General features: G+C 36.8%; 1 non-coding gene across 1 annotated transcript; it reads right to left on the reverse strand.

The window, feature by feature from the left end:
- Nucleotides 1-1,457: 1,457 nt before the first annotated feature.
- Nucleotides 1,458-1,561, reverse strand: LOC127747985 (small nucleolar RNA R71). Its single transcript, XR_008009928.1, has one exon. It is a non-coding gene; the product is annotated as a small nucleolar RNA R71 (small nucleolar RNA).
- Between the last annotated feature and the right edge of the window lie 5,268 nt (nt 1,562-6,829).

The raw sequence follows: 6,829 nt of genomic DNA on the forward strand, positions 1-6,829 counted from the left end.
GCATGCATCATTTGTTTTAATCCAAAATTTTTATGTGTTGAGTCATTTTGTGGTTTTTCTCTTTCCTCATTAAATTCAAAAAATAAAAAAATTCTTTTCTTATTTTACTCATAAATTTCGAAATTTTTGGGTTGACTTAGTCAAAAAATTTTAAAATAAGTTGTTTCTTGTTAGTCAAGTCAAGATTTCAATTTCAAAAATGCTATCTTTTCAAAAAATTTTCAAAAATCAAACATTTTTCATCTTTTCTTTCATGTTTTTCGAAAATTTTAAAAATTGTTTTTTCAAAATCTTTTTCTTAATTTCATCTCAAATTTTCAAAAACTTTACTAACAATTAATATTATTGATTCAAAAATTTCAAGTTTGCTACTTTCTTGTTAAGAAAGGTTCAACCTTTAAATTCTAGAATCATATCTTTTAGTTTCTTGTTAGTCAAGTTATTAACTTTAATTTTCAAAATCAAATCTTTCTAAATTTCTTTTTCAAATCTTTTTCAAAATAAATTTCAATCATATCTTTTTAATCATATCTTTTCAATCATATCCTTTCAAACATATCTTTTTCAAATCATATATTTTTCAAAATCAATTTCAAAATCTTTTCTCACCTCTTATCTTTCCAAAATTGATTTTCAAATCTTTTTCAACTAACTACTTAACTTTTTGTTTGATTTTAAAATTCTTATCTTTTTCAAAACTACCTAACTACTTTTCTCTCTCTAATTTTCGAAAATCATTAACTTCTTTTTCAAAATTCTTTTTAATTAACTAATAGTTTTAAATTTTAATTTTATTTCTTCTCTTAATTTTCGAATTCTAACAAAATTTTAAAATAAAAACAAAAATATTTTCCTTTTCCTTTTAATCATTTTCAAAAACTCTCTCTCATCTTCTTCAATTTATTTATTTAATCACTAACACTCTTCTCTTCTTCTACTCACATAAAGGAATCTCTATACTGTGACATAGAGGATTTCTCTTCCTTTTCTGTCCTCTTCTTTTTCATATGAGTAGGAGCAAGGACAATGACATTCTTGTTGAAGCAGATCCTAAACCTGAAAGGACTTTGAAGAAGAAACTAAGAGAAGCTAAAGCACAAAATTCAGAGAAAACTATAAATTCTAACTTCCATGGAAGAAGTATCTCAATCCCTGCCATTAGTGCAAACAATTTTGAGCTAAAGCCTCAATTAGTTTCTCTGATGCAACAGAATTGCAAGTTTTATGGACTTCCATCAGAAGATCCTTTTCCGTTCTTAACTGAATTCTTGCATATCTGTGATACTATTAAGACCAATGGAGTTGATCCCGAGGTCTACAAGCTTATACTTTTCCCTTTTGCTGTAAGAGACAGAGCTAGAATATGGTTGGACTCTCAAACTAGAGATAGCCTAAACTCTTGGGATAAGCTGGTCACGGGTATCTTAGCCAAATTCTTTCCTCCTCAAAAGCTGAGCAAGCTTAGAGTGGATGTTCAAACCTTCAAGCAGAAAGAAGGTGAATTCTTCTATGAAGCTTGGGAAAGATACAAGCAACTGACCAAAAAATGTCATTTTGACATGCTCTCAGAATGGACCATCCTGGATATATTCTATGATGGTCTGTCTGAATTGTCTAAGATGTCATTGGACATTCTGCAGGTGGATCTATTCACTTGAAGAAAATGCCTGCAGAAGTTCAGGAACTCATTGAAATGGTTGCAAATAACTAGTTCATGTACATCTCTGAAAGGAATCCTGTGAATAATGGGGTGCCTCAGAGGAAGGGAGTTCTTGAAATTGATGCTCTGAATGCCATATTGGCTCAGAACAAAATGTTGACTCAACAATTCAATATGATTTCTCATAGTCTGAATGGTTTACAAAATGCATCCAATAGTACTAAAGAAGCATCTTCTGAAGAAGAATCCTATGATCCTGAGAACTCTGCAATGGCAGAGGTGAATTACATGGGTGAAGCCTATGGAAACACCTATAATCCCTCATGGAGAAATCATCCAAATTTCTCATGGAAGGATCAACAAAATCCTCAACAAGGCTTTAATAATGGTGGAAGAAACAGGTTTAGCAATAGCAAGCCTTTTTCATCATCCTCTCAGCAACAGACAGAGAATTCTAAGCAGAACCCATCTAGCTTAGCAAATATAGTCTCTGATCTATCTAAGGCCACTCTCAATTTCATGAATGAAACAAGGTCCTCCATTAGAAATTTGGAGGCACAAGTGGGCCAGATGAGTAAAAGAGTCATTGAGACTCCTCCTAGTACTTTCTCAAGCAATACAGAAGAGAATCCAAAAAGAGAGTGCAAGGCCATCAATATAACCAAAGTGGCCGAATGCACAGAGGAGGAGGAGGACGTGAATCCCATTGAGAAAGACCTCATGGGACATCCTCTGGACAAAAAGGAGTTCCCATTTGAGGAACCAAAGGAATCTGAGGCTCATATAGAGACCATAGAGATTCCTCCTAGTACTCTCTCAAGTAATACAGAAGAGAATCCAAAAAGAGAGTGCAAGGCCATCAATATAACCAAAGTGGCCGAATGCATAGAGGAGGAGGAGGACGTGAATCCCATTGAGAAAGACCTCATGGGACATCCTCTGGACAAAAAGGAGTTCCCATTTGAGGAACCAAAGGAATCTGAGGCTCATATAGAGACCATAGAGATTCCTTTGACCTTCTATTTACCATTCATGAGCTCTGATGACTATTCATCTTCTGAAGAAGATGAAGACATTGTTGAAGGGCAAGTTGTCCAGTATCTAGGAGCAATCATGAAGCTGAATGCCAAGCTATTTGGTAATGAGACTTGGGACGATGAACCTCCATTGCTCATTAATGAACTGAATACCTGGGTTCAGCAACTTTACTTCAAAAGAAACAGGATCCTAGTAAATTCTTAATACCCTATACCATAGGCACCATGACCTTTGAGAAGGCTCTATGTGACCTAGGGTCAGATATTAACCTCATGCCACTCTCTATAATGGAGAAACTAGGAATCTTTGAGGTACAAGTTGCAAGAATCTCACTAGAGATGGCAGACAAATCAATGAAACGGGCTTATGGACTAGTAAAGGACGTGCTAGTGAAGGTTGAAGGCCTTTACATCCCTGCTGATTTTATAATCCTAGACACTGAGAAGGAGGAGGATGAATCCATCATCCTTGGCAGACCCTTCCTAGCCACAGCAAAAGCTGTGATTGATGTTGACAGAGGAGAGTTGGTCCTTCAATTGAATGGGGACTACCTTGTGTTCAGAACTCAAGGTTCTCCTTCTATACACATGGAGAAGAAGCATGAAAAACTTCTCTCAATACATAGTCAAACAAAGCCCCCACATTCAAACTCTAAGTTTGGTGTTGGGAGGCCACAACCAAACTCTAAGTTTAGTGTTGAGAGGCCACAACCATCTCTGATTATCTGTGAGGCTCCATGAGAGCCCACTATCAAGCTATTGACATTAAAGAAATGCTTATTAGGAGGCAACCCAATTTTATTTATCTATGTTATTTTATGTTTTCTTTAGGTTGATGATCATGTGGAGTCACAAAAACAACTGCAAAAATTAAAACAAAATCAAAAACAGCATTAAAAATAGCACACCCTAAGAGTAGTAGAATGGGCGTTAAACGCCCAGTCTGGCACCATTCTGGGCATTTAAACGCCAGAAATGGGCACAAGACTGGTGTTTAACGCCAGAACATAGCATCAAGTTGGCGTTAAATGGCAGAAACAAGCAAACAGCTTGGCGTTAAACGCCAGTATGGCATACAGAGGGCATTTACATGCCTAAATGGTGTAGGGATGAAAAATCCTTGACACCTCAGAATCTGTGGACCCCACAGGATCCCCACCTACCCCACCTCTCTCTCTTTCTCCCTCACACATCTCTAAAACACTCTACCCAAAACACCACTCACCTATCAAATCCTATCATCTTCCCTATATTCTCTTCACCAATCACCTCCATCCCTTTTCCCCAAAAACCCCCCACCTACCTCACTTTTCAAATTCAAACACTTTTCCCTCCCAAACCCAACCCCTCCACACTCCTTCATTTTCACACATTACCAACACTACTTCTTCCCCTTGGCCGAATCACATACCACCCTCCATCTCCTCCATTTTCTTCTTCTTCCCCTTCTTTCTTTCTTCTTTTACTTGGGGACGAGCAAACCTTTTAAGTTTGGTATGGTAAAAGCGTTGCTTTTTATTTCTCCATAACCATTTATGGCACCTAAGGTCGGAGAAACCTCTAGAAAGAGGAAATAGAAGGCAAAATCTTCCACCTCCGAGTCATGGAAGATGGAGAGATTCATCTCAAAGGTCCATCAAGACCACTTCTATGAAGTTGTGGCCAAGAAAAAGGTGATCCCTATGCAATTCAGCTGGAATTGTCATAGAGGAAGATATCCTCATTGAAGAGGACAAGCCCATCACTAAAAAGAGGATGGAGAAAATAAGAGAGCCCACTCATGGACCTCAACAAAGAGCATGAGGAATTCTCTCATCAAAAAATCTCTGAGATGCCTTAAGGGATACATTTTCCTCCACACAACTATTGGGAGCAACTAAGGATAGGAGCACCAAAAGCACTAAGGATGGAGCAACAAAGGCAACGAAGAGACATTAAGGAGCTCAAACACTCCATAGGATCTTCAAAGAAGAAGAACTAGCCGCCATCACTAAGGTGGACCCGTTCTTTGATTTCCTTGTTCTTACTTTTCTGTTTTTCGAATTTGATGCTTTATGTTTGTCTATGTTTGTGTCTTCATTACATGATCATTAGTATCTAGTGTCTATGCCTTAAAGCTATGAATAATTTCATGAATCCTTCACCTTTCTTAAATGAAAAATGTGCCTAATTAAAAAAGAACAAGAAGTACTTGGATTTCAAATTTTATCTTGAAATTAGTTTAATTATTTTGATGTGGTGGCAATACTTTTTGTTTTCTGAATGAATACTTGAACAGTGCATATTTTTTGTAGTGAAGTTTATGAATGTTAAAATTGTTGGCTCTTGAAAGAATGATGAACAAAGAGAAATGTTATTGATAATCTGAAAAATCATGAAATTGATTCTTGAAGCAAGAAAAAGCAGTGAATAAAAAGCTTGCGAAAAAAAGAAAAAAAAGAAAAAGAAAAAGAAAAAGCAAGCAGAAAAAGCCAATAGCCCTTTAAACCAAAAGGCAAGGGTAAAAAGAATCCAAGGCTTTGAGCATTAATGGATAGGAGGGCTAAAGGAATAAAATCCTAGCCTAAGCGGCAAAATCAAGCTGTCCCTAACCATGTGCTTGTGGCATGAAGGTCCAAGTGAAAAGCTTGATACTGAGTGGTTAAAGTCATTATCCAAAGCAAAAAGAGTGTGCTTAAGAACTCTGGACACGTCTAATTGGGGACTTTAGTAAAGCTAAATCACAATCTGAAAAGGTTCACCCAGTTATGTGTCTGTGGCATTTATGTATCCGGTGGTAATACTAGAAAACAAAGTGCTTAAGGCCACGGCCAAGACTCATAAAGTAGCTGTGTTCAAGAATCAACATACTAAACTAGGAGAATCAATAACACTATCTAAAATTCTGAGTTCCTATAGATGCCAATCATTCTTAATTTCAAAGGATAAAGTGAGATGCCAAAACTGTTCAGAAGCAAAAAGCTACTAGCCCCACTCATCTAATTGGGACTAAGTTTCATTGATATTATGGGATTCATTGTATATTCTCTTCTTTTTATCCTATTTTGTTTTCAGTTGCTTGGGGACAAGCAACAATTTAAGTTTGGTGTTGTGATGAGCGGATAATTTATACGCTTTTTGGCATTATTTTTACATAGTTTTTAGTAGGATCTAACTACTTTTTAGTATATTTTTATTAGTTTTTAAGCAAAATTCACATTTCTGGACTTTACTATGAGTTTGTGTGTTTTTCTGTGATTTTAGGTATTTTCTGGCTGAAATTGAGAGACCTGAGCAAAAATCTGATTTAAAGGCTGAAAAAGGACTGCAGATGTTGTTGGATTCTGACCTCCCTGCACTCGAAATGGATTTTCTGGAGCTACAGAAACCCAATTGGCACGTTCTTAATTGCATTGGAAAGTAGACATCCTGGGCTTTCCAGCAATATATAATAGTCCATACTTTGCCCGAGTTTTGATGACGCAAACTGGCGTTCAAACGCCAACTTCCTGCCCTATTCTAGCGTTAAACGCCAAAAATAGGATAGAAGCTGCAGTTAAACGCCCAAACTGGCATAAAAACTGACGTTTAACTCCAAGAAAAGTCTCTACACATGAAAGCTTCAATTCTCAGCCCAAGCACACACCAGTGCGCCCCGGAAGTGGATTTCTGCACTATCTACCTTAGTTACTTATTTTTTGTAAACCCTAGCTACTAGTTTTAGTATAAATATTACTTTTTTCTCATTGTATTAGATGTCTTGGTTATTCTGGTCCCCTCTCTGGGGCCGAAACCAATGAACACCATTATCACTTATGTATTTTCAACGGTGGAGTTTCTACACATCATAGATTAAGGTGTGGAGCTCTGTTGTTCGTCATGACTTAATGCAATTGCTACTGTTTTGTATTCAATTCAAGCTTATTCTTATTCTAAGATATTCACTTGCACTTCAACCTGATGAATGTGATGATCCGTGACACTCATCACCATTCTCACTCATGAACGCGTGCCTGACAACCACTTCTGTTCTATCTGCAATCGCTTGAGTGTATATCTCTTGGGTCTCTAATCAACGATTCACATCGACTCCCCTCTGACAATGGGGCATCTGAATCTGAGATTAGAATCTTTGTGGTATAGGCTAGAAATA

This window comes from Arachis duranensis, chromosome 5 (genome assembly GCF_000817695.3).
Source record: "Arachis duranensis cultivar V14167 chromosome 5, aradu.V14167.gnm2.J7QH, whole genome shotgun sequence".
Taxonomy (NCBI): Eukaryota; Viridiplantae; Streptophyta; class Magnoliopsida; order Fabales; family Fabaceae; genus Arachis; species Arachis duranensis.